At 31.9% G+C, this 9619-nt stretch overlaps 1 pseudogene; it reads right to left on the bottom strand.

Annotated features, from left to right (window-relative positions):
• Positions 1-1765: 1765 nt before the first annotated feature.
• LOC133779271 (SAC3 family protein A-like) lies at positions 1766-9195 on the bottom strand (annotated as a pseudogene).
• Positions 9196-9619: the final 424 nt, after the last annotated feature.

Raw genomic sequence — 9619 nt, 5'->3', positions numbered from 1 at the left:
ATTGTCAAATCAATTATAAATAAAAATTAGTTCATTGGTAATTAATATTCAATCCTCATGGGATCAATACTCTATTTATCACTTTATTATTTGTTTAGGATTGCGTATACTTGAGTACATAAATTTCACAACACATACACACATTAATAAAAAAAATACATGAAGAAGAAAAGAATCATACTAGTCAAAGCTGTAAAGATTTCTTGCTATCTATTAGTATTTATAAAGTGTAACGCCCTACTAATCCAGGGCTGGTACACTATGTGAATAAAATAGTGCTTAACTCGTTAAGCGAGTCATTTCGACTCAAAAGTGTGATTAATTTTTTTTGTAAAGGTTCATGTATTAAACATTTCTGTCAAAGGATATAAGCTTCTTCATTAAAACATTAAATGTATCAAAGGATCCCAAAAAGAGTTTAAACAAAGTTTAATTAGAATCAAAGATACAAAATTAGTCTGCTTAAGCGAGAAAATGTATTTCTACTCCAAGTACCTCAAAATATCCCGATCATGGCGGCTGAGCAAGCCAAACATGTACACGCCGCTCCAAAGCCCTCCAACTCATGGCTGGTCGACCTTCCCCTTGCCCTTACCTGCACCATATAGCATCTGTGAGCCAAGGCCCAGCAAGAAAAGTTCCACAAGACATACATATTAATCACATCATGAATAGATAACAATTCATACAAATAACAATTCACATAACTCATAAGTCATATCCCATATATTCAATAATCATATTAGCATTCAATATAACTACACCAAGTAAATTTGCATCACCAGTACCCTATGTACGGTCGATGCCTAGTAGAGTGTGTCTCCTGACACTAAGATTACGGTAAGTACCGCATACTCACAATCCATCAATTACTAACAAGCACAACAACCAAGGTGTGCAATAATGACACACAACCCTAACTCATTTAAATATTATATGGTTATGACCGTTTCTAGATACAATAGAGCCAATGCCCGCTCTACGTGCAATGTCAACTTTTCTTACCTCGAGTCATGTGTAATGCCCTGCGTTTCGGGTACCTTTAAACGACTCGGGTCGGGATATTTTTTTCCCCAAGTTAAGAATATTATTTTAAATAATATTATATTTGTTTGGAATTTATTTCCTTGAGTTATTGCTATCCAAATTATGAATTTTGTGATTAAAAGTCAAGATAAGACTTTCAGTCTTGGACCGACACAAAAACCCTAATCGGGTAAAAATCTTGAAAAATAAAATGAAAATCGATGGCAAATATATTTTGGGCATAAAATACATTCATAAAAATTAAATTTTGGTAAAAAATAATCACTACAAGAAAAAATACTTTCAATAAGACCAAAAAAGTATTATCAAATATATACCATAACACTTTTTGATGTGTTAAGGAAAGCGATGTTATAGTAGGTCGGAGCACTTTGCATAACACTTTTCCATAGTTATAGACATGTGTTATGGTATAGCCTACGATAACACTTTTGTTATGTTATTTTAATAGTTAGATAAGTATTACATTATGCTATTTATAAATAGATTATATAACACTTTTTTGTACTTATAAAGTAGTGTTATGATACACTTTATAATAACACACTTTCTACATTATAGAAAATAGTTTGCATAACATAATGTTATGCTTATAAACCAGTGTTATTGTAAAACATTCAATAACACATTTTTTGTATTATTCTAATATTTGGATAAGCTTTAATTATTATTATATAAACCTGTACATTATAATTATTTTTTATTGCTTTAATTCAAACCCACTTCATTTAATATACTTAAGACACCCTTAACATTGTACAAATATATTTTTGAGTACCAATTATATGGTTCATAACACATATAACCAAATAATTGTGTCAAAATACATTCAAGATTATCTAAAAAACAATCTAAAAGTCTTAAGATATTCAACACTGCCTAATTAACATAAACAAAACATTCTCACAACAGCCAACAAAATAGTCTTAAACAGTTGCATATTCAAAAGTAAAAGTAGGAATTCATGATCTTCGAAATGTCAGCACACCAAAGCCTTCCAAATCAGATTTTCTTTGCACTTCACTTGTTGAATCTGGTAAATAAAACATAAAAAAAAACTAATGAGGTCATGAAATATCATATCATTCATAGTGAGAGACAAAGAATATGGCAGCTATATGGAAACGGAAAGAAATCATCCTATTTATAATTACTACTAAGCTTAAAAGTATCACAATATATAAAGTGTGGTTATGAGGGAAATGTATAGATTCCATGATCAAAATCATATTCAAATTGTCCAACTAAGATACAGGTAATAATCATGATCAAACTATATTCCCATTTATAAACGCAGAAAATAACTTTCAGACCATAAGAATGAAATGTTAACAACAATACATCAAATATCCACGTATTTAGTTGTGCCTATCTAGAAGTTTAGACCAATTTGCTAAAGATAGTATACAAAATCCTAAATCATAAACATTGTAATAAACTGGGCGCCGGCCGATACTATTTAACCAGAATAAATACTGATATAATTAGCTTTTACACTACAACTAGTGTATCTTAAGATATATACAAGTGTAAAAGCTGATAAATTCGACCATTTAGCAAATCAAATTCATAAGATGATTGTTTAGCTATTAATAAAAAAAACATATATAACAAACATTGTGCACCTGCCGAATAAAAGCGTGTGGTTAAACATACCTTGGCATCAAGCTGCATCTCTCCATTGTTATCTGTAATAAAACATGCGCCATGTGCCTTCAACCACTCAATACATTCCTCTAATCCATCTGAATCTTTTTCATCATTGTCAAAAGCAACACTAGAGAAGCCCAGAACCTGAGCGATATAAGAAGCAGGTAACGTAGGCCGATAAGATCGAGATAGGCAGCTCACTGCCTTAAACTGCATCTTTTCAACATATAGATCTGCAAAAATTTTACATATTGTTTTATGAATATGATCATTCTTTAATAATTATTTTTATTAAAATGGAGAGTGACATAATCAAAACTCACCCATTAGGCAAGTGTTCAAATTTGGTGCTGTTTTGAAGGGCCTGAAGAACATAACATAGTTTCCAAAAGTGACAGCTACCCGAACTGCAAGAGCGTGCCTAACTACATTATCTCTTTTAGCTTCACTTGATAATCTGAACTCAATTTCACAACAAAGATTGAACGTCAATACAAGTGTTTCAACACAGTACAAGGATGGTACATAGCGAACAAAATTTCCTCCAATCATAACTGACCTCGACATAGATGATACAAGATCTCTGTTGTTACTAGAGTGCAGGATAACACATAGTAAGTTGTATGCAGCAAACTCCATGTGGCATCCCTCAATTCCTTCAGCATAAAGGGATTGCAGCTGAGATTGGCACTAAAATTGCATAAAAGAGTTCATCGAGAATGTAACTTGTGAAGATATGTGGTTACTTTATTTAAAATAAATAAATAAATATCATTTGTACAAAAGGAGGTGCATGAAAAAATATCCCGAATAATATCATAATTACAACCAATTCAATATATATATCATAATTACAACACAATTAAACTTGAAGAGATAGGTCATCAATGACAAGCAAAAATCACATCGAACAGAATTTTTAACAGAAACAAAATAAGATAATACAAAAGGAAAATTCTTTCTTACACGGGAAAATATACCTGGAAATTTTCTCTTCAATTTGTTTCAATGTAATGACTAATAAGTAAAATCTTAAAGTTGTGTAGTTGTTATGTAAAGTGTACAGGAGAAAACGACATTCACTAAGTCCTGCTTTTGATTATAGCCAATTTCTTATCTACTAAATGAGATGTATAATTTCAGTGTAATAGCACGTCAATTATTTCACAAGAATTACAGAATCCACCAAGATGAGTAACAAAATCTAGTATGAGAGAAATTTTATCATGAATAGGACGGTAAATATGTGTATTGATCTCAACAACGAAAAGTACCCCTTTGAGATATACTGGAAAAAAAAAAACGAACCTGATTATATACTCAGGTAGGTCCCCAACCTCCAATGCTAACCGAGCATGAGTTTCATAAACCTGAAACAAATTATGGATAATGAATACAATGGTAAGTTATATACATGTTAAAAACCAAAGCTTCACTTGGCGGTACCGGTATAACTACTTTGTTTCATTGAACCCTCTAAAGTCATGGTAAAGTTAATTAAAATATTAAAACAAAATACACAGAAAATATATTCTATGCTTTGATACTCAAAATTATAATTACTTATACCGAGCATATATGCATTAATATCTAGATTAAATGTTGCATTTAATGCACTCCCTGTTGCCTTGATATCACATATTAACTATTAACAAGTACGATTCAAATATAAGTAGATGTTTACATGAGAGAAAAAAAGAGAGGTTTTGAAACAAACCTTTACTGTTAGTTGATTTTGAATTCTTTGCACAGTTAAATCTTGACGAATGGACTTCAACTGATCACACTTGTAGAGGTAATTTTATTGAGAACTTTGAACCATAAGCAGAGCTTTTTCTAGTACTTCTTTTGTTAAACTTTATTCCTTGTAACTATCACTAGATGCATCACCATTGCCAAAAGCACCAAAATTTTCAATAAGACGCTGCCTTTTTCCTGGCTTTTGGGTGATTTTATTTGCCCCTTTTTTCTCCACTAAAGAAAATCATGCAACAGTTAAATTCCCATCCTTGCTCCCAGTATTCATCGTTAAGGTCTGCATAAAGTATAACTATTACAATCTTAAACAAAAACACTTCTCATCTCAATTCTTTTCCTTCCTCCCAAAAAATTAAGGTATTTAACAATCTGATGTTACCTAACATAATGCTACATATCATGTCAAAGTTTACCATTAAATTCTCAAGAGTTAATTCATTCTTTATATCATCATAAATGTTTTAGAATATTTTGTATTTAATATGTTGAAAGAAAAAAAAAACATGTGCTCCTCATGTAACTTTATGAATATCTAAGGAAACATAAAACTGTAGCAACTGCTACATAGATACCCAGAAGGAGCTCGAAACTCAGAGCTTATGGGACTAACCCATGGGTCTGATTGTTTGAATAGCAAAAGCTTGTCAACATAACTTCTCTCACCCTCCAAAATTATAAATATATTAATAAAAAATTGTATTTATTTTAAGGGAAAGCAAAGAGAATAATAATAAGAGGAAGAAAGAAATATGGACCCGTTTGGGGTAGTTTTTACTTTTATACAAAAAAAAAAAAAAAAAAAAGAGAAGCAAAAGTTTAACTTTTTTATTTGGATAGTCTATTTTAAAATGGTTTTCCAAATTACAAAACATTTTAAAGTATTTTTTTATAAGGACAAGATTAAAATAAAAACATAAAATTAAAAAATAGATAAATAAAAAACATCAAAATTTCATAGAAGCTCTAATCATTTTAAAAGACATTCCTAGAGATAGATAACCTGCTTACTTAGAAAAACCATCCAAACAAATAAAATACTTTCAAAAACTCATCCAAGCACTCCCAAAAGTGATTTTTTTACAAGGACAAGATCAAAATAAAAACATAAAATTAAGAAATAGATAAATAAAAAACATCAAAATTTCATAGAAGCTCAAAATAAGTTCTAATCTTTTTAAAAGACATTCCTAGAGATGCAGAACCTACTTACTTAGAAAAACCATCCAAACAAATAAAATACTTTCAAAAACTCATCCAAGCACTCCCAAAAGATATTTTTGGTCTCTAGACAGTCTCATGCCAAATAGACCAGTAAAGACTAAAATTAAAAGACACAAATCAACAAATCAAATTCGTTTTTTTTTCTTTCTTTTTTCACAGAGCCTAAAAGGTGTGTAAAAAATCAAATGTGCCCAAAAAAACCCACGAAAGGAGCTCTCTAACCCCATAATAGCTTTTTATTGCTATGAACTAAATTAGTAGCTTAGTTATAACTGACAACTTAACATTCACACTCAATCCATATCAAACTCAAAAGGCAACAAAGGTTCTCACGTGATCCTGTTTCTAGTGCTAGTAACTGGAAAGAAGATAGAGACCATAAATCCAAACGACATAATCAACACTCATATTTTATGCTTAAGAAATGCCTTGTGAAAAAAATAAAACAAAAGAAAACAGGAAACATGTACAGACTCACAATTACAATGACAATACCTTTTTGTCCCTTTCATTGGCATGTGCCCATCGAGAATATTTTAAAGTACTATTGACGGATGCTAGTTTTTCAACAAGGTTCTCCTCTGGTAGAGGCTCCCACCTACTTTTTGTTCGTCTACTTGGACTTCTCTTTAACTTATTTTCCAAAGAAACAGGAGTCAAAGTCAGTACAATGCTGCAATATAAAATATATCTCATGGATCAGTTGAAAATACACTGGAATTCGAGACTGAGTAAATAATAATTATATATCAGATGTAAATTAACCCCACATTAACAACCTAAAATCTAACGAATAGGTTGGCTTATGCTTGTAAATGCTGCCATCAATATAGAACAGAACTAAACATAAAATTGATGTCTATCTATTAAGGGGAAATAAAAACATAAATGCCTTTAAGGCTATACACATGTAAGACTAGATTAGAATGAGATCAATGTCCAACAACATAACAAATTCCATTCAACTTTACCAACAAGCATCACTTAACTTGTTATGTTGACAGGAGTAGTTTTAATTACATAGGAATATATGATACAAAAAAGGTTTGAATGTATAAATCCACCCCAAAACAACAGGTCAAGCACATATATTATAACAAAAATATATCATGACTTGTGTAGCCTCCCAAATAGGCCCATATATAAACGGGGAGGAAGAGAGGAGTGAAAGTAGATACATAAATAGAGAGAGAGAGATACCCTTGCTTTACACCATCTGCAATTGGCATTGGAAAAAGAGGCTCAACATCACAGTTACGCGTGCAAAGCGTACCATCAGCCCTGGCATTGGTGATCATCTAGAGAATGGGTAAATAAATTGATTTATTAGAAGTAGCACATTCATATGCTTGTCTGCAGACAAGTATACTATAAACATATAGTGCAAGTTCGAACCATTTGTGCTTGTACATATGAATATGTCTAAATGAATGACGTAAATAACTTCTAAGGCATTGATGCAGACCAAGACATAGATCAACAAGATTCATTTATGCAATTATTATAAATTTATAAACTTACCTCCTTCATGACCGCCTCACAAGCTGTCATTTGTTTATCATCTTTACATCTAGCCAAAGCCCTCTCAACATAACCACGTAGGGACTTGGGAAACATATTAGGCTACAAAGCAAGTAACTAAAAACATTAGCTACTAGATCTAATCATTAGATCGTTAACCATATTATTTTGGTGTCACGTCTACATGATATTATGACATGAAAGTTGAAACCAATCTAGTAGAGATGAAATGTTTGCTAGTAATACATAAACTCAAATCCCAATCAGTCATTCATTTAAATTTCACTTACTTCATTGCATGTCTAAGTTCAAACATGCATGAAGTCTTCCATGCAAGTACTCTGTGGAGATCTTTCCTAAAAATCCTAACTAACCCAAATGTATTAGCTGTCAACTAATCTTGGCAGCCTAAATATATATGTGTGTTGTTGTCTTTCATTTGAAGTAGCGTGAAAAAGAAAGTGTGAAAGAAAGAGGAGAGAAGTTGTATTGAGAGAAAGAGAGAATACAGAGAAAGAGAATTTGAACTTGTGTATTGTGAGGACTGAGAGAGAAACACAACTGTTAGAAAGTGTTTGAGATTAGAACCTTAGAGAGAGAAAGGTTCTTGGGAGTCCTGAAGTGCTTGTTCTCAACTGTAATTGTATTCAGAGATATTGATGATGATGATAGTGGATAAAACAGGATGTAGGGCAGATTGATCTGGTTCGAACCTGTATAAAAATTCTGGGTGTTCTTCATTTATTTTTCTACATTTAACTTTTGATTACTAGCATTTCCTTATAACTAATCTGATATATTAGTTATTGTAATTGTTTATGTCATTGCTGATTAAATTCTAAGAGTCTTGATCACAGAAAACATAAGAGTTTTCCTACATACTCTGTACAGAAGTTGGTAATAGAATAATGTATGGAACATAACCAATCTAGAAGATACAAACGGTTGTACACATACATAATTGCCTCATATAAATAATAATTTTGCAACTATGAAAGACCTAGAAGCATGACACGTAAAGTCATAAACTATTTAACTAGACATTCTTTGTATACAAAAACAGTAAGTGCTAATTCTATTTTATTACATTGATATAACAGAAAATACGCTGGTTCTACAAACAAAAACTGGAAATAACATCAGAAGTTTAACGATGCATACATTATTCTATAACGCGTGGTTGTCTTCATGTAGCAATCATTACTGTATAATGTATAGCATTGTTACTTATGCCCTTAAATCAACATTTATTAACTATAAAATATACTAGCCCTACTCTCAAATTTTCCAAGGTAAGCAAATCGCACATGATGTAGCAAAAAAAAAAAAACCTTTCCACCAAACCAATACAATATGGTGTTTAGAATACAATAAGAAAAATAGAGAAGCTACCTCGAGCGAATTGGAGTCCAGTGGTGCTATGGCCTTGGTATTACCTCCTTTGTTCATCATTACATTAACATTCTACCAAAATTATTAGTTTTAGAGAATGTAAGAGAGGAAATTCTTATTCATTGCTCCTGAACAGTTACAATGAAACAGTATATAATAGAGTCCATAATTTCAGTAACTAATAGTTACTAAAACCAGCTCACTTAGTTACAAGTAACAGAAACAAACTAACTTTTCTAACAACCTAACAGAATTCTAACCACTCAATTCTAACACTCCCCCTCAAGAAGAAATATATACGTTTTCCAATTTCATCTTGTCTTTGAGAAGCATGAACTGATTTGGAAACAATGGCTTTGTTAGAATATCTGCAAGTTGTTCCTTGCTTGAAATATGACTGGTTTTGATGATCCCCTTCTGAACTTTCTCTCTAACCAAATGGCAGTCAATTTCAATGTATTTAGTCCTCTCATGAAAAACATGATTTCCTGCTATGTGTTGAGCAACTTTGTTGTCACAATGCAAAATTGTAGGACCTTCATGTTTGATCTTCAACTCCTCTAATACAGAAAGAATCCAAATCAATTCACATGTTGTGTTGGCCATGGCCCTGTATTCGGCCTCAGCAAAAGACCTAGAAACAGTATGTTGTTTCTTACTTTTCCAAGAGATAATAGATTCTCCAAGGAAAATACAAAAACTTGTTGTTGATCTTCAAGTATCAGGACAAGCTGCCCAATCCGAGTCTGTATAAGCATTCAATTTGATCTGAGACTTAGCTGACATGAAAATACCTTGACCTGGGCATCCTTTAACATACTGTAGGACTCTCTGAGCTGCTTTCATGTGACTGTTTCTTGGATTAGCTAAAAACTGACTTAACCTATTGACTGAATAAGATAAATCAGGTCTGGTTATAGTCAAATATTGTAGTTTCCCAACTATTCTTCTATACAAAGTAGGGTCTGCCAGATTATCTTTCCCATCTTGGTTGCCATCTTGACTAAGTCTCAGATTTGCTTCCATAGGA

This window comes from Humulus lupulus, chromosome 5 (assembly GCF_963169125.1).
Source record: "Humulus lupulus chromosome 5, drHumLupu1.1, whole genome shotgun sequence".
Classification (NCBI taxonomy): domain Eukaryota; kingdom Viridiplantae; phylum Streptophyta; class Magnoliopsida; order Rosales; family Cannabaceae; genus Humulus; species Humulus lupulus.
The sequence above is the reverse complement of the archived record's forward strand: the minus strand, read 5'-3'. Positions and strand labels throughout refer to the sequence as shown.